Source organism: Athene noctua, chromosome Z (genome assembly GCF_965140245.1).
Source record: "Athene noctua chromosome Z, bAthNoc1.hap1.1, whole genome shotgun sequence".
Lineage (NCBI taxonomy): Eukaryota > Metazoa > Chordata > Aves > Strigiformes > Strigidae > Athene > Athene noctua.
In genome coordinates, this window is record NC_134077.1 from 84,284,306 (window position 1) to 84,310,205 (window position 25,900).

The following is a 25,900-nucleotide window of genomic DNA, read 5'->3' on the forward strand; positions in this document are numbered from 1 at the left end:
TGCACTCTCCCTTTGCTAGCAAATGAGAAGTTTTTAAACATCCTTTTATGCTTGCTGAGTGATTTTTTGAAGTTTGTGTAGTGCACTGCTGCAAAATATTGTGATTTTCAAGAGCAGACCATTGCAAAATATAATAAGTGATTGTCCAGGTTTGGACAGTAGGAGGGAATAATCAGCATCAGCCAGGATGGGCTGTATCCAGTTTGCTGGCCTGAATTCCCTGGCTGAGAGGTCTGCTGTGGGGTGAGGCTGGGTAGCAGCTAACACGTGCCATGCAGTGGGCAATGGCTGTGGGAGGAGGATATGGAGGGGATAGGCAGGGGCACACTAAGAGAGGGTGTCTAATTAGGATCCCACAATAGAAAATCAGTTTGACCTTTCCTTGCATGCATATGGAGCCTAGGGCAGTTACCTTCACCCCCACTGCATTTGCAAGGACATTTCTGGGGATGAGGAGGCAAAATACTTCTCCCTGAGTTCTTAAGCATGTGCACTGGTTCATCCCCTTTCCTTAAGCTTCCCATATGGCATTGCTAGCATGCAAGGGGAGATCATATAGCTGAGCTGCAGCAGCTGAGACCGGGGTGTCTTGTCTCCATGCTCCTCTAAGCTCCTTGCACACCCTGTGAAGAGAAACAGGCAACTCCAGGAGGTGATTTATCACACCCATCCTAGAGCCCTGGCTTAGGACAGGATGAATCAGTCGTGAGAAGTGGATGCCTCTTCCCTGTAGCCACAGAGGGACAAGAGCCTGCTGGTTTAGGTAAGCCTGTGAATTTTCAGTGGCTTAAACTGGGTGGGATGACACTTACCCTCAGAAACTAAATGCATGGAGACACGCAATTTAGCATGACAGTTGCCATAGCAAATAGGATATTGACAGCAGTGTCAGGCTGAACAGGAAGGCAGGAAGACAAAAGAGCAATCAGAATGTCTCTTAATGCCTTGTATTCCTAAAGTAGTTATTATTTCAGGAAGCAATTCCAGTTGACAACTCGTCTTGTTCTCCCATAGCATTCACATGAGTCACTGAGACGGCTTCTCTGAGACCCGGCACAGCCATCACAGACTCAAAAAACGTTTTCAGACTCTGCCCAGATTCAGTGGGCATCCTCCTATGGTGTCCCAGGACCAACCTTGTCCCAACCTTGGAGCAACCGCCAGCACAATTAGTTGTGATAGCAGGTCACCAGGACCTCAGGTAGGGAGTACACCAAGCTGGAGATTTGGGCTGAAGAGAGTGTAACCAGTAATCTACCTTGTCTGCCATACCCATGGCATGTGAAAGCTTCAGGTGTGTCTGCGTGGAAGTCTACAACCCAGTATGACTTTTCTTTGCTCAACATCACCCTCTTATTTTTCTGCAGTGAGAGTACTGATTTTCCTTGATGTAAGGGTCCTTAACTGGTGAACATACAAAGGAGATAAGTTTTGCCTTGCCAGAGTAACACAATGGTTTCTCACACATTTATGTGCCTGAATTTTTGTGTGTAAAATATCACAATCCTTTTGGCCAGAGGTTAATACAAATGCTTTAAAATTAAATTGCCCTATTCTGAGTATTGATTGTCCTGTAGTTTTTTGTTCTGGGTTCTGTTTTTTTTTTTGAGATCCTTATGTTCTTTAAAATGTGGAAGTCCCTAATCTAGTAATAGTGACAGAAAGAATGCATTTGGTGATGTATCTTGATATAAGAATTTATTTTCTAATGGTGTCCCATAAACAATGCCAATTGTGTTGTCATGCTGCTGAAGATTGTAATTCAGTGGCAATTATAAACTGAGGCTTATTGTTAACATGGTACATACAAACTGGAGACAAAAGAGAAGATGTAAAGCTCATGACTTCCTAATCCTGGGTGGAAAACAGCAGTGCAAATGTATATGAAAACCAAATCTGCAACCAGACATACCCATGAATGGGTAATAAAAGCCAGTGGCACAGACTCAGCCTTGACTAATCTTGTTTAAAGGATCTAAGACTGAGTTACAAAGAAAAAAAAAAAAAAAAGAGGTTTAATAAAAGCATCCAAGTATTCTGAAACCCAGCACAAAATTGCTGATGCAAGGGAAATTGTGAAATAATTTCAGCATGAGTCTGTAAAGACATATATTCAAAGGACCTGAACAACAGCAAATGCACTTTACACATCCAGTGTGAGGAATAATTAATCTTAAATAAAAAATGGAAGTGAATACCCTTAAAAGATGGGCACCAACATGAAATATCTTACTGCTTCCAATACAAACCTCATTCATTAACAGCCAAAATATGTCATCTTATAATACTTTGCTGACATAATAGGAAATTTTTGGTGCTCTGAATGCTCAGTTGCCTGCATAGGAGATGAAAAGGAAAGACACACACAGGCCTGAACCCAAAATGTCTATTTCTATCTTCTGTAGTTATAACCGAATCTTTGTTATTTTTATCTTACTGAAACTGGTAGGAATTTTTCTCTCAGAATGAGTGAAAAATTCTAAGATCCTTTATTGAGACACATAGTCTAAAAAATCAGAAAAAAAACAATCAAAACCATAGAGTCAATACACTAACTGTAAATTCTTAAGGTAATTTATTAAATTTTATTTTAAAAAACATTTAAACCCTTACTTTTTCTAACTGAGAATATCTACCCTCCAGACTCTAAATATTTATGTTTATGGTGGGAGAAGAATATAAAGTTTTGACTGTTTTTAGTGGACTTTATTGACATTGTCATACTGAGGTGGTGTTCTGTTCTGTTCTACTAAAGAAGTCAGGACTTAGAAGAGCATTTATAGAAACACACAATTTTATCTAAACACAATGGATGTCATAATTAATTGTTTTGCTTCATGAAAAAGAAAAGTATCGGGACCAGCATTTTGTTTAATCTTTTGTGTTGGGAAAGAGTAGTTTTATCTTTGCACCTATATCTGTTATTTATTTATGTCAGGTCATAGCAAACTGAAACACCAGAGAGATAGTCACTGTTTATCTTTATTTGTCAGTTTCAATATAATTATAACTATTTAACTGTTTTTATTTGTGCAACTGTACTGGCCAGAAGTCCTGTTCCTAAGCAAGAACACTTTTGAGTTGGGTGCTTTCCAACCCAAGAATGAAAAGACGATCCCTCTCTCCAAAAGCTTGCAGCAAGGAAACAATAAGCCTGTATTATCTGGCAGGAATCACTGTAACCACAGCGTTTCAGTAACTGCTGTCATATCAAGTGACTCATGTCACTTCCTTAGGAGAACAGAGTGCTTGTGAGGTATTAGCAATCTACCTGACTTTTAGGAGACTCATGTGTAATTCTATCTCTTTTTGAAAACTCAGAATAAAACGTTTTGAAATTTGAAGTTAGAAACAATTGCTAAGTTAAGTGAAATTCCTATCTCTAGGAAAAAATTACTTTGTGAGCTGAACTGAGGTCCTTTATAATGCTAAAAACGGATCTCCAAACTCTTGTCAATTTTAGCCATTTCTAGGTGGAGAGGAAATCAAGCTACTGTCTACACAGAAGGCACACTTGTGCATGTGCACACACACACCCCTTCTCTCTCTCTTTATAGCCTCTTATTTCGATTTACAGGAGCAGACTACCCATTAAAAAAACATTAAACATATAATTGCCAGTGGAAAGCTAGTGGTTTCCACTCTGTCTATCCAAAGGCCCTACTGAAGAGCAAATCTGACTAGTGATATGGCAAAACCCCTGGAGATTGAAAAAGACAGAGCACTTATTTCCCTATTCCAAAGAAACTTTAACAATATGCCATTAATACACCATTTTTAGCCCATAAACCTCTTCCTGTGGCCTGAAGCACTGACATTCCCATACCTAGCTGGAAGATCAGCTTTAGCCACTTAAAAGATTACCCAGTGGAGACATAATCTGGGCTGCCCATGCTGCCAAGGGATATAAACCTTTGCTCATTCAGTGCAATGGGATAATCAGTAACTGAACAAACTGGCAGATGTGAGGTCTGGAGTGTTTTCCCCAGCCCACACAAAGACTGAACAACACAGGTAAGTAACTCCTGCACCAGTAACTTAAATTTCTGTTATTCAAGAGTATATCATATTTCAAGTAATTCTCCTCTCTGGTACTGATAAGATTTCAGGAAAACAGATGGGAGAAGGTATTTCCCCATTAATTTTCAGCTGAAAAAATATGTGATATTCTTCTGTGTAAGAATAAGGCTACACTGTACAGGTCTTTCTTCTTAGACAGACAGGCTAAAACAAAGATAAGCAATAACCTGTGTTCTCAGGTAGAAAAATGCAGTAAAATTATAATCTTTATTATGTATGACTATATTTTATATATGGGCATATATATAACTGATGCTTTTTTTTTTTTTTGGCCCCCGTTAAATGTCTTAACTGCCTGACAAACTGCCTTTCTTGTAATATAGCCTCTAAATCTTTGAGAATGAGCCCTGTTGGTGTAAGCAAAAAAAAAAAAGAAAAAAAAAGAAAAAAAAAGAAAAAAAGTTGCTGAGTAGGTAATGCCTTAAAGCTTTGAAACTGTCTCTCCTCACTCAGAAACATCTTGGCTGAAGCAAGACCTTGTGGACTTGCCTGAAAGCTCCTCTATTTTCCTGGGATGTAATGGGAACTCATGGGAGAAAACTGTAGCTAAAGATGCAGGAATGGGCAGTGAAATTGCCATACTTACATTTCAAGCTAGGTAAAACCTATTATGTGTGGTGTACAGGTGGGTATTCATTTCAAACAGTTCTAGGAATTAAAACTAGGGAATTCAATCTATATGCATTTAGTCATAAAACCGTAAAACAAACTTATCTCTTGTCCTTCAGCAACCGTGTTTACTTGGGCATCTACTTATCTGTCATCTGTTATGAAGCTGAAGGTCCCTCAAGCAAGAAACAGAAACCCACACTGTTCTCAAATGTGCTCACAATTTGGCTGAATGCTATCAATAAGCCAGAGGGCACACTGATCTAAGCCCTTATTTAACTAAGAAACTGGTCAATGTAATGACTATAAAGCAATTTAAGAGTTGGCTTCCTAGGGTTCTTTTAATTTTCTTGCATGAATAAATTTTAAAATAATTTATGAAAATGCAGTACAGTTGAAAAAATATTCACCGACTTCTTTTCTTAACTGCACTATTTTGCAGTCTGCAGCGAATTGGTATTACTGTTCCCTGTTTCTGTAAAATGCTCAATGAGTTCAAATGACTCTCAAATCTACTGAGACAGTTGAATTATTGCAAAAATCTGTCTAGGGCTGTAGACATGTGTTCTTTTGACTCCCCCTCCATCCTACTGAAAAATAAACTACTGTTCTTCATGGCTTATTTTGTCTCTGTCAAGGAAACTTTCTGCTCTCATCTCAGGAGAATTGTACAATAGCAATCTGATCCTGACCTTTCTACCTCTTCCTTGAATAACAGATGAAAATTGGACAGTGAAAAGTGGTGTACGCTCCGTAACTTGTATCCCAGACACAATCTAATGACACTCTTCTCTAGTAAAAACAATAGTTGCAGCAAAGGTTAAGGTAAACAGGTTTAGCTAATTACCTCTTAATCAAAACCAGTTATAATTTACTGCTGTCCTCTGAAACTCTGTGCCTACTAAACCATTGACTTTGGTTGGATTAGCTTATCTCTGATAAAGGCAGTGTGATTAATTTCTCCCACAGTACAGCAGCACGTAAATATCAAACAGAGGTAATATATGACCAAATAAACTCAACTCACAAACTATCACAGCAGAACTCTCCAAGGCCCTCATGTACCAGGCACTGAAATCGAATCCTTTTCCTTTTACAGAAGGTGATGGTGGGGGAGCAATCATTTTAATGTTATTCTTTGTCCCAGAGACAAAAAAGAAAACACCAGAAGCAAATCTTTACTACGGACATGTAAATGACATGTATACATGTGAACACAAACATGCATGTGTCATATTAAGCTTTGAAAGGATGGCTGTGAACACCCTGAGTAACCAATTCTTTAAAGTTTTCTAGAATATGTAATAATCTGTTTTTCAAGTAAGTGAGAGGGAATAAAGAGAGCTCAATTAAAAATCCATTTGAAATGTTTATATGAGATCTGAAACTACATATACTTCTTGAGTTTATACTTCGGTTTCAAGCTCAGACTGGTTTAATCAAAACATTTGCTACTTTTTGAGCAAACTTTAGACTACTTTTTAAAGAAGCTGCTCTGAGGTATGGTTCTGTGTCAAAATAATAAGGAAGCCATAATCCCCCAGAGCTTTCTTAGAAGCTCTGTGCAATCCAGAAGTTTCGATTCAGTTGCAGTTTGTTTTTTTAACTTTATAAAAATCCAAAACCTGAGGCAGACAGTAGAAAATGTCTGCATAAAGTCCTCATTGCAGTGGGAAACAGAAGAGCTTGAGACAGTTCTGTCTGCTGACAATACTCCAGCATACTCAATGGGATAGAAGCAATTTACCTAACCTGAGTGATCTTAATTACAAATCTCACCTTGTTTTAAAATTAACTTTACTTCAGTGCCACTTGCTTACTGCAAAGCAGCAGGTTGTCCAAACAACAACAATCACACCAAAACACTGCCCTAACTTTAACACTGTATGTCCTTTCCCATGCTCCTGAAGAGCTGCCATTATCCTGAAAGCACTTTTAACACTAATTTGCACTTTTTCATTGTCAGCCACTTATTCCTTGCTGCTTTTGTTTGCTGTAGCAAAAGCTAGGACAAATTACTTCTCAGATCTCTGCATCAGCCTACATTTAGTGTGTTGGGCAGCCCTGACATTTGAGGAGGAATTCCTCTAAATGTAAAGCAGCAGATTCATGTTTCATGACCGTTACTCTGAACAGTGGATTTCTGTGGTCTACAGACATCGGGGTTCGATGTCTGAAGGGAACCAGGAAAGGGAACGGAGAAAACCAACCTGGGCACAACAGGATTGAATATGGTAAAAGAGGACTTAAACCTCCACCGATTACTACTCTGCAAATTGAAAGGACCAAACATGACAGGTCTTCAGCACAGTTGAACTGGCCAACTTGTCAAATTTAAATGGAAAGAGTTGGATGTAAAAGTGGTCCTGAAGTTACTACGGCAGAAAATTACTTTGAAGCTGATCCACATCCTTTCACAGAAATTAATAAATCCCTTCACTGGGGATTGTGTTATGGTGACATGCACACTATAAACAAATGATGGGCCAAGCTTTAGGAGCCTTCAAACCTTCTCTCTGTTGGACAGATTTTCAGTTGTCATTACCCTTTGATTTTCTCCCTTTTACATATATTTTTTTTAGCTCTTCTGTTGTCTGCCTTGTGAAAATAGACCTCGAGTTCAAGGCTGTGTACAGTGGTTGGATTTTTCTCAAGCCATTGGAGTTCCAGCCAGTAAGTAAGAGTCCCAGTGCACAGACCAAATTAATTCCATCATCATCAAATGGAAACAAAGTGCCTGAGACAAAGTGACTGAGAGGTCAAGGAAATCTGCAGCTGAGAATCAAACTGGGGCCAGTCGGGAATTCAATACATTAAAGGTGAACTAGGGGGCATTTTTAGAGCTTGGGGTGCACTCCAGTGACTGCACATAATCTTTCATGTTTTCTGTGGTTTTATCTCAGATTTACTGTTGACTGATGCACAAGATGAAACAACAAGGATTATTCTGTTATGTGAATTTTCCTTCTTTGAATTAATTTTGTATAGCTGATGGGCTTACTATATGAAGTGACTTTTAAGAAAATATCTTTAAACTCTACACCAGTACAGGAAAGCTCTGTGAGTCTGACAGCTCCGGAGTTGCCCGGTCAGAAGACAGGTCAGGGTTCAACCTATTAAACTTTTGGTAGCTGCAAGATGCTAGATGAGCTGGACTGCCCATCCACCAACTCAGACCTGATTGCTGTTTCCATTTCCTCATATAGTGATGGACAAAGCATGAAAAAAGTTAATGCACACATTTTATCCTCTGCAGGGTTGACATCTTTCTGGCTGATTGATAAAAACTTTCAGATGATCAGACAGGAGAACTGTATCTGCTCCATAGATATGCCTCAGAGCAGCATTATTATTTAAGACTCACTTCCATTCAATGGCAAGTCCGGGAAAGCAGGGAAAAAAACATAAACTAGCTTTTGGGTGAAAACAGCTGTGAGCTTTCAGGGCAATTGTAATCTTGCACCTTCAATTCATGACCCTTTAAATTTGGTGTCATGTGAACCCTGATTACTCATCCCCTGAGGGAAAGGAAGCCTATCTGAGAAGCTCTCACACTTCCAAACTGCCCCACTCTTCGTGGCTTTAAGCCACATAAAAGTAATAACCCTTCCATAAGATATTGCTCAGTGGCTGTTGGAAATGCCTTGGAATAGGACTTATTCAGCAAATTTGTATAAAACTCAATCTCTTGTTTTTACAGAGTCTGTGGATTAAAACATGAAATGTAATCATTCTTACTAAAATCTGTGCCTCTCCACAATGCTGTTTCACATCAAACCTGATGCGTTTTGGTTGCTGCTATGGATTGCCAGCTGGCTCTGTTCTGCCAGAATGGGGCACTGGAATATTGTTCATGATTCAAAAAAGCATCTATTGTATCTTCTGTCAAACCACCAAACACATCCAGACTAGCTGGGGTCTGCAAAGCCCTGAGTATTCTCCTCCTATCTTTGGGGTCCTCTTTGCCTCCTTGCTCCCATTTATTTTAGCTCCTCTCTACAGGTTCTCACACAACAGTTAGGTCATAATTTAGTCTGACCTCAACTAAGGGCTTCTATTAGAGCTTTCCCTCTTGCCCTACACTTCCACTTCAGACAGTCTGTAGAGGAAATTCTATGGTGAGGGTTGTTTGACCTGTCTAAGATCTGTGTCACCACCTAGGTGGAGAGTTTATCCTGTAAGACTCCATAACACAGGACATTTTATTTAACTTTCCATGACTGTAGTATGGGCTTCTGTGCCTGGACTAATCATTTTAGATATCCTCCAGGTTTAAGGAAGAGAAAAAAACATGCTTTAAGTTTGTCGTTCATCTCATGACCAAAGCTAGGTGAGTAAATCCGACTCTTGTGTTCTCATGAGACAGGGGGATGCCGAGTGATATGGATATGAGGTGAACTGCAGCATCTGGGTATACCTGAGGTCCCCACTCAGCTGAGGAATGCCATCCTGGAGTGGCTGGGTTTTAAATTTAAGAGCCTTCAATAAAATCCTAACAGTTTCTTAGCATGAACCTAGGCCGATTGAACCTGGGCTCTTAAAATGGTTCCTCTGTGGGAGAGTTAACACCACTAAGCAATACTGAGTCTCTTTAAAACAGATATTTCTTGGAGGACATTAAGAGAGTAAGTGTTGCAAGTTATTTGCATTAAATTGTTGAATCCTGTTGTTCTAAGTAAATGTTATCCTTTTTTTTTGGTTGTTTTTCTTTTCATTAGTGCATAGAAGCATGGTTAGTTTTATCTTGGGGGTTTTTAAACCTAGTTTATAAGGTTTGGAAAGATTGTCAGCTGACTATGAAGCTAATGAATTTGGAGTCATTAATAAATGTAAACTGCATGGGGAGTACTGTATCAGTTGTAAGTTGGAAAGCTTATTTCTAGTGACACTAGCTCTGAAGAGTATTTTACATTTGAAAGAGTGTGGAACTCTGCTTTTGGCATCTCTACTGAAAAACACAGATTAAAATATATGTGTGCTTTCTCCTCCAGTTTTTATAGTGTGAGAATTGTCTATGTAGTTTCTATGAACAGTGAGAAAACACAACTCAGCCCTAGCCATGTAGCACTGATCTTTGTTGTTCATTTCTCAACAGCCACAGGTTTAGTAGTTTGTAATGGTCAAGGCACTCAAATAACATAGGTATTTTCAACATTCTTCTAACTTTCCACCCTAGCATTGCAAAAGGATATTGCTTTAAAACCTTCTCATCTCAAGATACCTTGAGTAAGTTTTTGCTAATTATGTGTGACAGTCACCAGCTAGACCTAGAAGATAACCAAAAATAAAAAAGACATTTAAATTGTGGGTCTTGTCTGGGCCAATGAAATTTTTGCTTTTATGTGAAGTATAGGTGTCAGCAGAACAGACTGAAGGTTTCCGTACTTCTCAGAGCACGTTTGCTGGGCTGAGTCTCAAGTGTGAGCAGGAAGGAAAAGCACCATCAGAAATGGTGTCGCATCGGAGGAGTCCCCGCCTGCTCAGCACTGTTGTGTCCATAGGAACTGTAGGCATCTTCAGTTTCAGGCAGCAGGTTTGGGGAACTTGGTTCTTGGACTCACAGCTATTGAGAGGTTAGCCATCCTGGTCACATTCCTGTGCAGGTCTGATCCTATGTCCTGATGGTGTCAGAGCTTAAACAGCTCTCCTCTCCCCAGCATTTTCCTAGTCTGGAGGTTCCTTTCAACACGTTGGCTTTGGTGAGTCCCACTCTCACTTTGACAACTCTCCTGTGTTACATGAGGGCACCAGATCCAGATCTATGAGTGCTGGTAGAAGTGAGTTGCTGCAAAGCTCAGTCTAAATCCCCTTTGTGAATCCAGTCTCTTTGTGGATGCCAGCTGTGCTTGGAAATTTGACTTGGGATCTTAAAATCACTTTGTAGATCCAGCCCTCAGGCAACTTTGAAAATCCCTCCATAGGAAATGAGGGTTTTTTCACTGTAAGTGTGAAATAGAGTATAACTCTTACTGGTTTTAGTGCAACTAAGATCATGTAGCACTTTTTATAGACTGCCAAAGGGTCTAAATATGGTCAGTAAACCAGAAGGTGTTTTAAGGGGAGTAGACAGAAGGGGGTTATGTCTGCATGGGCTCATTGCCATCTGTATTTAAAGCATGGGGGGGACTGTGATGCCTTTGGGGAGGAATGTAGCTACTTACACTTTATTTTATTCTTGCAATTTGAGTGCCAAGCCCCTGGAGCTGAGGAGAGATGATTCTTTTTCTTTTTCTTGCCTCTGAACATTCAGGTAAATAAATAATGGAACCTTGTACACTCGTCCACTGTACAGAAAATTAATTCATTGAATAACTCGGCCTTTCAATGATTGCTTGTATTTCTAATTCATTATTTTAAGAAGGCTGGGTTTTCAGCACTCAGCTTCCCCTGGAAAAAACACTTTTATACATTAAGTCTTGCACATGAGTTTTCAAGCAAAATTGACTGTGAACCACTGAATGGCACAGGCTGAAAAAACCCTGAACTCTGTAGCTATATAGATGCATGCTTTGCTGTAGTGAAGTGCTTGTACAACCTGACTACTGTCATGTACCTTTTGGTGCCTGAGATGAACGTTGTGGGTCTTGTGGAGACAACAATTGCTTTTGTTTGGTGAAGGAAATATATGTAATAGTATATTTGTTTTAACGAAAAGTACCCTGTGGACTCCTGGGGAACTGAAATTTTACCATACAGACTCCAGGCTGCAACTCTTAAAAGTTTGGGATGGTTTGTAGCCTACAAATGCACTGACAAATGTGTGATTTAATGTGGAGAAACACTAGCACAATGATCCTTTCATAGACCTCTTAAAACGTTATTGTTTCTTGTCTTCTAGAGGTCACTTCTGGAAACTTGAATGTAATGCTGAACCCTTCACTGGTTTTAATGTCACCTTTGCATAACTGCTCCCTTTTGGAAAGAGATGCACAGGTGTTAATCTATTTATGTATTTCAGTTCTGTTACTGTTTTAAAGAGGACTATGAAATAATGCTCTCTGTATTTTGCATTGACCAACTTTCTTTACCTTGTCTTACAAGAAGGCTTCGTGGATGCATTCAAAGAGCTTTCTTTTGCAAAATCCTGAAGCTTCCAAGGAATTTCTTCTTGAGTTTTATTCTGGACATCAATGTTGTGGGAAATTAGGATCAAAAACGTCAACTGTAAATTTTGCTTTGAAGTACACTGCTGTCTTCTGGAATATACTTCTGGATACTGAAGGAAAGGACACAACAAAATTTCTTCTTCTATTTACACAAAATCTCATTCTTGAGACTTAGTTGCATCCCACTTGCAATCCTTGGTTACTCAGCTCCTAAGAAGACATTGTCAATGAAAAACCTACATTTACTTTTACCAGCTAAAGAGCTGCCCTTGAGGAATTTGACTCAAATTTTAATTTCAGCAAGTAGGTGCCTTGAAACCTCAGGGTTGTATGTTGTGTGTTTTATTTTCACCTTTTTATACTGCTTAAAAATAATTTAGTTGCTTAAGGGAGAGATGGTGTGAAAAACAGAAATACGAAGTCATTGAGGAAAATGAGCTCTGTTAAGCGGGACAAAACAAAGAAAAGAGTTATTCCTTACCTGGTAGAGTTATCATTGCAGTTTTCTTCATCCTTCCTTTCAGCAGAACAGTTTATTTCCACACAGCCTACTTGATCAGCTCCATGATTCTGCACTGACCCTGCCCAGAGGGACCCACTCCAAACCGTGGGAGTTAGCATACATGGGTTTGCATCAAACATATACTTCAGTGGCATAAAGAGATGTGCATGGGCTGAACAGCTCCTGTAAGTGATACCACTGAGCAAATATGCACTTGTAGTGTTATAGACAGATTAGAGTTCAGAGTAGGCTTTGGCAGAGTGGCGTTGCTCATGTGCAAAGGCAGATGGTGACAGGGGACTGATGGAGCGCAGTAGCCTGCATGGCACCGCTACACCAGGACCTTCAAACTTCATCTTGTGCGAGGAAGCTCACACTCCTGTGATGCCTGATGGACAAGCTGCTTGCAGATGCCAGAGTAGTTTCTGCTCAAACTGCTTGCTTGTGTATTGTGCTTTTTGCCTACCAGCTTGCCTCCTCAGAGATCTGTCAATTTCATGTCCACCATCTGCTATTCTGCAGCCTTTCTTTTTCTAACATCTGTTTGATTTGCCAGGAACTGGATAGATAAATGAAGTGTGACTGCTGCTGAGCACTTTTGAGCAAAGAAGCTTGTCAATGAGGTCATGCTCAGGTTTTAAGATCCTGACAGTCCAGGCCATGGTTATCAGACCTGGCCTTTCTAGGTTTGCAGTTTGATTTTAACATATCATAATATCCCCTTGATTTATTTCTGTGGATCACACTTCCACACATGCAGTGCTTTTCTATAAGGTACAAATGATGATAGTAACTTTAAGGGCAGAGAAGAATTAAGCAGAACAAGATGCACAGTTCCTTAGATGTTTTGTGTGAGCTTTCTATTCATGTGCTTTTTGCTGAATCAAAAGATTTACCCCCAACCCCCATCCATTTAAAAAATTAAAATAAAAATCAATCCCCTCCTGTCCCCCAGCTCTTTGACCGTCTTGTCAGGAAAGCACAGTGGAGCAGAGCCAAACCTGATACAGGGTTCATCAATGATGAATTGTGACTTTGAAGTTGTGTTTACTGAAAAACCAGGAAGCTTCCATTTGGATTGTTTTAACAAATGTTTTCCTTTAACATTTAAATTCAGGAAGAGGATCTGAGGGCAAAGAGATCAGAACAACTGTTTCACAAATGTAGAAGTCAATTTGTCACTGACAGCTGAAAAGGTCTCCTTTCTATACTCTGTGCTCAGTCATGTTAATTAAACGTGGGTGTTAACTGGAGCCTCAGCTAAGGCATTAACAGCTTTTAGTGTGGTGTTATGGTACTAGATGTTAAGTGACACAGAAATGGGAAGGGAGTCCAGCCTTGCATGTGATTCCATCATCCTTTAGACTGTAACCCTACAAACAGCACCTGATGTGACCTGGCACTGATGCTGGAAGGAGCATTTCTGTCCCCTCCCCACTCCTCATACCTTCTTCCCACTTCTTACCAGTGAAACTACCCAGGTAGCCATGAAGCGGGAGCAGACCTGGATTGGAAGGATCCTTAACTTTGTCGTCAGTCCAGCTTTCATATTGGCTCCTCTCCCCAGACTGACTTACCACATCCTAGGATGGTGTGGGGGGCAGGAAGGACCCACAAGAGACTGAGGAGAGGGCAGGGCTGTGGCCATGACAGCCCATGCCGGCTGAAACTGCATGTCTTTAGGGATCTTCCCATGTCAGTGGTACTGGTAGATGAGAAATCTGAAAGCCATCCTGATGGGGGTTCATTGTTGCTGCTATTTCTAGTTAGTGCCATCAGGATGCTGGGAAGGTTTGACCAAGGACCAGAAACCTGTTGCTGTAGGTGCTGTACAGCCATGGAAGGATAATACAGTCAATGCCTGAAACCAGCTTAAAAGAATTAATCTAGTTGCAAGAGACAACAATTAGAGGAGAGGGAAAAGCAGTAACATCTTGTGTATGATGTGAAAGCAATGGGGTGCAGGAGGCATTCCCACCGGTTAGCATGCACAGGTTTGATGTGGAAGCAGGAACGTAGAAATTCTATATCCTAGGAGAACATTGCGTTGCAATATCCAAGACTGAGAAGAAAAACGTTTAGCCAACTGGAGAAATACTTTGCCAGACATAACAAGCACCTCAGCAACAGAGGACATAGACTGTCTGACTTGAAGATTCCAGCTATGAGCTTGAAAGGCAGGCCAGGATGACAGGGAAATCAGAGAGTTGAGGTGGGCTGAGGGACAAGATACAGATAGCTTTGTTGTAGCTATGCTGAAGCTGGGAAGAGGTGCTCTGCAAGGAGATATCAAAGAATTAGCCTGAGATGAGACAAAACATTTTAGATTTATCCAATTAGGTGAAAGAAGACAGATCAGATCATGGAAGATCAACGAGCCTGCACAGAGACAGCAGTCAAATTCATGTGAATGATGGATGTTCAAGGGGGGCACAGAGGTCCCTGAGCTGCAAATGAGGATTTTTAATGCAGGAAATATATAGATATATATATATAAATTGTAATATAAATTTCTCAATACAAAGCTCCTCTTTTTTCCTAAAGCACATAAAAAGGAATGCTGTGACACTCTAGTTGCCACGATGAGAATGAGTCAAGGTGTAAAGGAATTTTGTAGTCAGCTATGCTGAACTGCCTCTATGAGCATGTCTGGTTTTGAATAAATGAGCAAATACTATCACGTATCTGTTTTGCTTCATGGTTTATCAAATGGGGACTCTTTATACATGAAATATCACTGTACCTAGACACAGGAGAAATCATGTAAATATTTTCTGTCAGATAAAATACTACAGTCTTTCCATTATTATAAATAGTTCTCAGTTACAACTGGAAAACCTAGGAGACAGTTAATCTTTTGTCATATTCTGCACAAACAGAGGCAAAACTGAATATATTCCCAGTGTTGAATTACTTGTTCATTTATTCCAAGTTAAAGATGCTAATTACTATCTGTATTTTCACAGCCTTATCTGATTATATTAACCTGACAAAAGGGCAGCCAAAATTCAAGATTAAATTTCAAGATAATGCTAATAGATTCTTTTTTTTCCCCCCATCTCTTCTGTCTTTTGTCTGATTTTCATTAGTTCATTTATAAGGCTCCTATTAGCTCGTAGTTATTTCAACACAGTATGCAACATAGACATGGAAATTTGATCCTGATGTTATCCTCCACTATTTAAAATCTGACTTCAAATCTGCCTATTGCCCAAGGAAAGCAGGATAATGCAAATAATGATTTAAGATTCAAGAAAACAAATATTCAGAGAAGTAGAAAATTCTGCTTTGAAAATGTCTTCTGGAAAGGAGGAATAGAAGGATAGTGACAAGGTGTCACAGAGATGTGTCTTACAGAAGTTTTCTGAAAGAGAACCAGTCTGCAACATGCTCCAGAATTTTCCAAAGTATCTCTCAAGTCAGTGGCTTTAATAGTCTCTGTGGGATGCATTAACTATTCAAAGGCTGGAAAAGACAGTAGTTTTGTCAGTGTTCTCAAAATTATTATCAGTTTGAGGATTAAAAACTCAGCTCCCAAATTATATGCTGAGGTCAGAAACTCAGTTTGCATTAAAGCAAGGGTACATTCCTGACTCTCTTGGTTGTAGAAAAAACAGTGAAAGTATGTATGTCCAAGGCCATGACAGAAAGAAAACTCTGGTTTTGAAAGTCTCACAGAGCTTCAGTCAATGTTCTGAGGTCCCAAGTCATAATTTTTAATGCCTAGGGTTGTTACTAAGGAAATTATTAGTCTTGTGTTATTTTTGTTAGAATTAGTAATAAGTGATAGCTGGAATCAATTTACATCACTAGAAGTCTGGATTTTCATCCGGCTGGGATTTTCAACATCTTCCCTCCTGCAAGCGGCTTCAGATCCCAAGTTTAGAAGCTCTCAATGATACGTGTGTGTAGCACTTGAAAGGAAGGGGGTAGGAGTTTCTATGGGGCCAAAAAAAAAAAAAATCATGAGGTGGAGAAACATCTAAGGGAAAGAAATAGTAAGAACCAGTGGGTTGTCAATGTTGGTTCTGGGAGAAAGAAATTTGTAGATAACGGGTTAGGCTATCCTCAGGTTTGCCAGAAATCTGTAGTATTTTGCACAGTCGTGTTAGTTGATAGGACCGACAACACAAGCCACATGTGTGCACACAGAGGGGGCGAGGTGCTGTTAAATATATTTGCCACATACGCATAATCCTTCCTCAAGAGGGACTGAGCTCTGATTTTTATTTACACTCAAGGAGATGTTTTACAGGAAGGATGAAAACCCTTAATCGTTTGCTGCTGAGACACAATGGGAACACCAATTGCATATTATGTCTAGTACACATTATATCTCAAGTACTGTATCTTGACTGCTGTAAATGGAAAAGTGACTGAGAAAATTAATGTTTCCTATGGAAGAGCTGCAACAACTTAATACCCGGAAAAACTAAATCTCATCTACTGAAGGCTCATTTATCTGCCTTGTTGTCCTTAATGAAAAATATGACAAATCCGTTTCCACAGGAAAATTCTTAAACACAAGGTTACACACAGCTCCCACCTCCTGGTATTTTTCTCCTCACCTCATCATGGCAGAAGAAGGGGATTCCTCTGGCCAGCAACAGACCTTTGCAAGTACAGGCATGGTGAAGTGACATTCATTTCTCTAAAGTAGGTTGGATAAATGGCATGTTACAAGAACTAATTTCTCCCCATGGATGAGGAATAGAGTTCAGGTAGTGGGGTCAGATTTAGATTTTTTTTTGGTCATGACTGGAAGGCTGGATCCCCCCCTTGACCCTTCTCCCTGCTAGAGGCATGCCTTCTTCTCTTGGTTATTGTATTGAGTGAAGGCTGTGCTGCCCCCGCTGCTCGGTCTGTTCTCTTCTCCTGACATTTGCATCTGTGACTACCCCCCAAAACACATTTCAGTCAAAATGAGTTTGAAAAAAAATTTCTAACCCAACTTCGCTTGCCTGAAAGGTGTAGGGAGTGCATGAGATGATTTGCAAGTGCAGTGTGGGGGCAGGCTGGGGCCCACTGAGGTAGATGGTGATGGGAAGATGTGGGTGGTCTGGGATCACAATAGATCCTGCTGGGAGAGGACCTGGGACTCATGGCTGCCCCTGGCTCAGGTTCTGCCCATGGACCACCATCTGCCAAAGATGCAGGGGAGAGAGCAAGGATGACCAGTTCTATGTATTTTAAGTGATTTAATGTCTTGTATGAAAACAAGGTCGAATAGAGGTTTTTGGTGTGGGTTTCACTGGTCTGGCTAGTAAAAAGGAGAAATAACTGTTATGGATCTTGAAACAGGAGCAGAAGAGCTGGAGCCGACAGAGTCCCCTGAAAAGGGACTACGTGTGCTAGTTTGCTTCCCTGGCAAAAAATGGAAACAATCTGTCCTTCTTTAGATGGTCCAAAAACCTACTTAAAAAATCAAACATTGAAGCTGATTTTAGTTCAAATTATTTGAAGTGGATCCAGTTTATATTTTAAAAAGGATTTGATGCTTATATACATATATATGTGGTTTTATATTAAATATATAAAAATAATAAGAGCACTAGTGAAACCACCACTGAACTCATCACAGATTTCATTAGTTTACTGAAAGTACATTTTTCATTACACTAGTAAAGACCAACAATCAGAAATTGACAACAATCTTTTTATTTAAATAATTTCTAAAAATACTGATAAAAATAAAAAAAGTAACATCAATGACAGTCAGTGTAAATGCTCTCACAAAACAGAAATAAAGGGCCTTTTTTTGGGAAAGTATTTTTCACCCGAGTTGCCCACCTGAAAATTTGACAGACTAATGTATTAATGTGTGCATTTGTGTCTCTAGGTTTTAAAAATTTCCTCTCCCAATTATCGAGTTTCATTATCACTCTTCTCATTGCCATAGTTGCAGATCTGTGTGCTGCTACAAACACCCACAGTCTTGGCACTGAAACCTCAAGTTATTGTAAATCAAGATCCTCCTTTCGCTGGTATGTATTCCATCTGAATTATACGTAATATTTTTGAGTTAGATGTGCACAAATGTTTAGGCATCCTTGACATAGGGCAAGGGAAAAATTATGTATTTGTGTTTGCATTAAGCCAACAGGGGCCACATCTGGGATTTATGTGGAGAGTCAACTTGCAAAACTATGCCTTGATAAAAAAGGAGAGCCTGGCTCCTTTAAATCATGACCCTGTTGTATTTATAGGCAATATTTCTACGACTCCAGGTAGAAAACCCTCGCTTTTTCTTGCCTTTAAATAACGAATTGACATTGCGAAGCACTGGTTAGGGCATCTGTGACAGACTGCTGCTCGTACAACGTTCAAAACATTCTGGCTATAGCACCACATACCCATTGGTGCGCCAAGATTTCTTCTAGTGATCACATTAGGAGCCAGCTCCTTGGCTCCACAAAGCACTAGAGGGCAGGCTAGACTAGACTTCTCCCTCTCCCCTCCCCAATGAGGAATAAAACAAATTAAGTCCACAAATACAACTAGAAGCTAGAAAGCCTCACATTGCACCTAAAGCCTTTAACAGGAATCAGGCCACTTAACAAGGAATTTTTTTTTCTCTTATTGGGAAACTTCATTTCCGAGCACAAGCGACAAGCGGTTCTGCAAGGAAGCAGACATGAATCACAGTTAGGTGCAGCCCTGCGCTGCTGAGGGGAGTCTGACCTCATAAGTTCCTGTGGGGGATCTGCTTTCCCCTTCCCAGCAGCACTGATGCTGAGAGCTGTGCTCCTCAGTTCCTTCAGAGGAGGCAGCACCCTGCATCCTCCCTGCACCCTGGCCTTGCTCTGGTGGTCGGCTGAATCACATTTTTGCCATTTTGTTGGCCCGTAGAGCAAGTAACTGACTTCTGTGCTATTAGTGGCCTAATTCTGCAGGCTCTTGTAATTGCAGAGTTGTGCTTGCTTCTGGCTCATTTGCCTCTGGCTCATCTGCAACCTGGGATGCAGAGCTGATTCCTCTAATCCCTCCTCCGCAAAGAATTGCTGCTGGTTTCTCAGATCTGCAGAACCCAAGTTGTGCTGACCTATCCTGATGTTGCTCCTGATGTCATAATGTGATTACTTTCCCCTCCATGGCATTCAGCTGTCGGTGGGCTCTGCGTTGATGAGACTGAAGCAGCCCGGCTTGGTGGCATGGACCACTGGCTGAGATAATATACTGGTGTGAATAAATTAGCCCTGCAGCAGTTCACACAAGAGGTACAGAGTTTGAGTTTTAGTGGGTATATGGGATTTTTTTTGATAGTTCATTCCTTATAACTTTCTGTTCATTGTAACCATCCACCCCAAATTGCCAAGGAAGCTTTAAGCCTGTTAATGATATGCTTAAATATACTGTAAAAACAACATACATTAACTGTGAAGGAGATATCTTAGGTCATTTTGTCCATTCCTCCGTCAAGATAGATTATTTATTTTTTGTGTTTCTTACTACTTTGTCCAGTCTGAAAGTGCCATTTATGAATTTCTTCCATATTTTTTCAGGCCAAGTTTATCCTTGGTATAACATAAGTTATTGAAATTGTCTGATCCTTAGAGTAGAAGTGTTCTGCATTAAGATTATTACTAGTTTCAAAGTGTATTCCTTGATTTCTTATGGTGTCCTTCACAGAGTTTCCTAGTGCTGCTCAGACTAAGTAGGCTATCAGTTCCCATTCACTTTTCTAATACCAAACTGCAATAATTTACCTGGAAGGAAAAAAAATAACAAACTTGTATAAGGCCTCCCAAGGACACATATTTTCAGAAGTACATTGGCCTGCATTGTGTTTTCTGACACAGTAGGGATGGACAGAATGAGATGAAAGAAATTATCAGTCTCTGCTTCTATTTTAGTTCTTAAGATTATTTTTTTTTTTTTTTCTGAGTACAACAAACCCTGAACTCCCAGGATAAACAGAAATTTGGCTGAGTACCAGCCAAATAAAACCTCCCTTAACACCTTAGGATTGTGCCCTGTCTGAACAAACATCCTGGAGGGAGTTTTCTGAAGCTTTCTGCCTTTGCCTGACCTTGTGTCATGGGAACTGAAGGAGATTTGATACTGATCTTGGGCAAGATGAGTTGCTCCAGTACCGACTTCTCTGTATACCATAGCATGGGTTTATAATATGACATCCTGAGCTGGTAGTTAACCTGATTGCAACCTGAGCTGAGGTGTGCCCTCTGAGAGGTGGTTAGAGCACAGGAAAGTGGCTTTCCTTGATTAAAGAGAAACTGAGATGAAAGTGTCAAAAAGTTCCACTTTTACATGTAAAACTTACCTACTATCATCACGGACCTGTTGTGCGTGCTCCACAAAGCATTGGTTTTACAGACGAGGGTGCAAAAGCAGATGAACACGCGCTGAAGTCCACTGGAGAGGGGGGACAGATCCCCACTGCACATCCTCAAAGGTGCAACAGAAGGATCACTTGCTCACTTATGAGCTACATCTGCTCAGACCTACCCAGCCACATAGTTAATGTTTAGATTAAAGAATCAAACATGATCAGATTACATTTATTTTCCGTGTTACGCAGCTCCATGGAGTACCAGAAAGAGAGGTCTTTTGTAAACCAGCCGCCTCGTGGCTCTTACGGTAGACTTACAAAAGTGTCTTGAAATTTTGTATGAACACACCCATCTGTATGATTTCCTTGGTGTACAGAACAGTGTGCACTTCTTTGTTTCGACAGTGGTGCATCTCTCACTGTTGTTGTCTATGATTGCAAAAAAACAGGAAGGATTTATGGGTGGGGAGCTAGAGTTTACATTTGAAGGCTTCTGTACCACTGAGCGGGACTTCAGAAATACTTAGTTTCGATATTTGAGGGTCCTGGCGATGGGAAGACCGACAGCTAAAGCTTGAAGGACCCAAAAAGCAGTGTGAATTTTATTCACACTTGGGTTTTGTCCTCATGCCTTGAATTTTAGCCTTTCTCAACACCAGTAGATACACCAGCATCATTACAGGCTGCTTCTTCAAATGAAAAAACCCAGAACTGGAGTATATGGTTAATATATGGTGATGTTTTCTTATGTTATTGTCCAGTCATTCTGAAATTTCTCTGCAGAACCCCACATTCAAAGTTAAAGGTAATATTCCTTTTAAGGGCCAAATATCGACAAAACATTTAAGCATGTTCTTAACTTGATGACATTTCACCTTAACCTTGTGTCACTCAGAACATAAAACATATGCATTACTGCTTAGGTTCTATGGATCATTAGAGAGTTTATGACCTCCATGTTTCATTGAACAAGCCTGTTACTTTTATAATTTATAATATAAATAATGCAATAAATGTGATATAATAGGATATAATATAATATAGTATAATGATATATGATGTGATATAATAGGATATAATATAACATAATTCAATGCAATATAATGTGATATAAAAGGATATGATATAAAGAATATTATATAATATGATATAACATGACATGGTATATTATTATACAAGAATATACAATAATATAAAATAACATAACATAATATAATATAATATGACACAATATTATATGATTAACATGATTGATATAATATAATGAAAATTATAAATTATATTACATATTATATATCATGTATTATATATTTCATATATTAATACTTTTATAGTATTAACATTATAGTATAATATTATGTATTTATATATTATATACAATATAGACAACCTATTTAAATATTTAATAATATTTGTTTTATATAAATATTATATACTATATTGCATATAGTATATACTATATATACTCTCTATATAACTATATATATAGTATATATATTATTTAGTATATATTTTTAGCAATGCAGTATAATTTATGTGTTATCTGCATTTTACTCCCTGCACTTGAGGCGGTGAACATTGTGTCTTCAGATTAGTTTTCCAACTGTTGTCTAGTTAAGTGTGTAAAAGATTTCACTAAAACACACTTTTTGCATGTTTAAAACACTGAATCAATATTCTCCCTTCTCAGAAAGAAGGCATAAGATAGTAATAACAGAACAAATGTGTGAATGGGCTGTCGTGAATAGGTCTGGTGAGTTTTAGTTACTGTACTGTTAATCAATTTCCTGGGTTTAGGTTGTTTGTTGTTGTTGTTGTTTGGATTTTTTTTTTCTTTAATCTGAATACAAACATTATGGATTAAGAAACATCTCTCATCCAGGAAATTTAAAATAATATACACAATTTACATGTAAATTATATGCATGGTAATTTGCTTTGCTATCTAGAGCCTGATTTCTTTATCAATGTCGTCAAAATTATATTTTTGAAGTCAAAACTACTCCTGAAGTCAAACTGGAGGATTTTTAATCCCTTTCCTTAAAACATGTATTAACATAATATTTCTATTACATAGTCAATTTCTATTATATGTGCTCTGTTTTGTGTACATTTCTATATAAGAAAATCAGATAATGTTCTTTCTATTGAATTGTAAGTCTGATCCTTGTTCTCAGAAACAAGTATGAACTATGTAACTGAACGATTTGAAGCACGTTAGGTAAATGGAATATAATCTTGTATAAATATTTAAAATGTTTTCTGTATTTATAAGGACGATTCCCTTGAGGAAACACAGTCTCTCAGGATAGGAGTTAATTCAAAGCTAAAGCAGAGCAGCTGACTTTTCAAACTCCCCCACACTGCTGAAATGTTGATTGATTCAGGAGCTAGTCTGGAAAGTGATGGTGTTGACGTTAAAAAAAAAAAAATAATTATTCACCCTCAGTAAAATACACAGAAAAGGGAACCCCACAGTAAGGTCTAGTCCCAACAGAGATGTCACACAGAAGATGAGTGATTGCTGATGAGGAAAGCGTGTTTGATGGTTTTATGATAGATTTTTGCTATTTATCCTCATTCTGAGCAAGTTGGAGCTTGTCAGCCAGGAAGGAAGACCCTGCTAAAGGTGAAACCTGTTGTTAACAAGTTAAAGCTTGCCCTGAAGTCACTATCTCGGGGACCTGCCTGGGGACAGCACTGCACTCCAGAAGGGACACACTCTGGTGCCACCTGAAAAAGCTAAGAGATGAGTGATTTAACTAACAAGAACTGTAATTAAATGGAATCTTAACCATCCATAACTTGGTCAATATCGAGTTTCACGCACAGACTAGGCAATGCAATTTCTATAGAAGACTACAGCAGTGACCCAGACCTCTCTGTGTTGACATCGTTGAGTATCAGAAATGCAATTATCTCAAAAATAACTGTCTTAATCTTTCTGAGCATCTCTTTCATTGCTGAAAAAGAAGTTAATGATGATAAAAAAAATCTTAGAGTGCTGAAGACACCTCCTTCATCCTCAAAACTGATCTTTCATGAAATATATTTTTCCATAGTAAACAACAGTTTTAAAAATATTAAGTAAAGCTACATTTCTAAAGTTCTCTTGAAAGGAAAGGTTAATGTTTTGTTATGGTAATTTTTAACCAAAAATATCTGTAAAAATTTAAAAGAATAATAACTGCCATTTTTAATACTGAATCTTGTTCTATAATTTGTCACAGAAAGTGACAGAATTTTTGTTGTTGTTGTTCATTTTGTTTTGTAACAAAAAGAATTGAATTTTTTCCTGAGAAAGCAGCAAATACAAGCCTTCCCTTCCACAGGTCCTGCTGTGGGTGCTGTTATTTCTAGTGTTCAACTCCTTCATGTGTTAGCATCCCTGGGTAGAAAAATACACAATTATCATCATTATCATAAGTAAACTGTACCATCTTTTAATTCTCTTTGTTATTTTTGCAGTGTTCAAATAATGTTCTAAGTACCTTTGCTTTTCAAAATTATATATAAAGAAGCTCTTTACCAGAAAGTTCTCAAATGAAATCCTGCTTAAATTTCTTCATGTTTTACTGTTTTTGTAGTGATTTAAATTTTCATTTTAAGCACTTAAGTTTTGAACACAGGACTGGAGGCACTTCTGCTAAAATGTACTACTTTTTATTGAATTACTACCTGAAGAACTTACCTGAGATGGGAACACCACTGTGCTGGGAACTGTGAAAACACTTAGGGCTAAGTCCTGGCCCATTAAAGCCAGTGGCAGAAATCCCATTCACTTCGATGGAGCCAAGAGTCAGGTTTCACCCACAGTGAGAGACAGTCCTTGTCTAGAAATTCTAGACCTCACCGCTCCTGGGCTTTGGCAAGTGAGTCAGGAAACCTCTCCAGCCACCCGTACACAGGATAAATACTCCAAGAGGTTCCTATCAATAGGACTCAAACACAAATAAACAAAACCTAAGGATGTGGCCCATGCAACAGCCCAAGTCTCTTTGTCTCTTTTCTGGAACTCTTCACAGGCCCCTCGATTTCTAATTGAAATCTGCAAAATGCCAAATTCATTATTGTCTCTCCATTGTGCTCCTAGGCAGAGGCAAAGGCTGTTATATGTCACTGCTTGGTATCGGCAGCACACAGTTAGACAGATAGACGCAGACTTCATTTACTGTTGGAGAACTATTCTTCCTGGAGTTTATTGCTTGTTTGGTTGTGGGTTGTTTTTTTGGTTCTGTTTTTTTGTGGTTTTTTTTTTGTTTGTTTGTTTGTTTTTGTTTTTGTTTTTTTCTTTTTAAATAGACTAGAACTCCTTGCATCTTTTAGCTCCAATTTTGGAAATACCTTCATGGTAGGAGACTCCCAACTTCATAGCCTCTACAGTGTTTTCAGTTTGTAAGTTTATAACATGTCTTATATTTTAAGCCTGGATAATTCCACTGAATGAGAAAAGTCACAGGCGAGCATGTCTTGCTTCACATCCTTTCTTATGTTGGAGATGAGAGGCTTCTAGAAGAGGAGGAAAAAAAAGTTCAAGGCTTCATCAAGGAAACAGAAAATTTGTCTATTTGCCCCTCAGAGTGCCTCTTGCTTTTCCTGAACAGATCCATTTCAGGGGAAGCAGACTGTCTCTACTGCAATTACGGGTATGGGATGGCAGTTTTCATCTGGATGAAGTAATATGGATGTGAAAAACGAGTAAATCATGTTGATCATCCAGCCTGCCCCCTTGTTTTGGCAAGCTCTTTTGCTGACTGGGATGAATTTAAACCTGCAGTGGGTGTGTGTAAAGAGATAATATTAAGAGTTCTAGTCAGAAAAAAAAGGGCCAAGCTTTCTGGTATGTGAGTTAACTGGCTATGTTAGGTAGTCTAAGAAATGATACTGCTCTTTTCTACAAAGGTTGTCTCACTTACAACCTAAGAACATCACACCTACCAGTTAAAGCATCTTTACTGTATTCTATCCATGTAGATACTTTCTCTTGAATTTCTTTCAGAGCAATGAAGAACTGGTAAACTCAGCATTTCATGGTGTTTGATCCATATTCTACTGCAGAATGTACCAGGTAAGGCTCTAATCTACTTCCATTTGCAGAGTACCAAAACCAATCAAGTTGTTCTTTTGACGGATATATTTCGGCTGATCTGCATTGTATCCCATTTATGGGATTATGAAGTTTTAGAAGAATGGATTATTGAAAGTCTTAAAACTGTTTTTTATCACATCTTACTCTGTCACCAGATTTCGTATTTCATTAGGCTTCTTCACATTTCAGTTCCATCATTGTTCCCAGAGTTCAAGGGAAAAAAG

General features: G+C 39.0%; 1 long non-coding RNA gene across 4 annotated transcripts in view; it reads left to right on the plus strand.

The window, feature by feature from the left end:
* The first annotated feature begins 574 nt into the window (after positions 1-574).
* Positions 575-25,900, plus strand: part of LOC141973343 (uncharacterized) — a 99,198-nt gene continuing 73,872 nt past the window's right edge. For 2 of the 4 annotated variants that reach the window (XR_012635507.1, XR_012635508.1), the window contains exons 1-3: positions 575-763; positions 18,197-18,281; positions 25,587-25,655. This is a non-coding gene — a long non-coding RNA (uncharacterized LOC141973343). Of the gene's footprint in view, positions 764-3,562; positions 4,015-7,271; positions 7,363-18,196; positions 18,282-25,586; positions 25,656-25,900 lie in introns of those variants that run through there. The other 2 variants (XR_012635509.1, XR_012635510.1) reach the window with 2 other exon arrangements.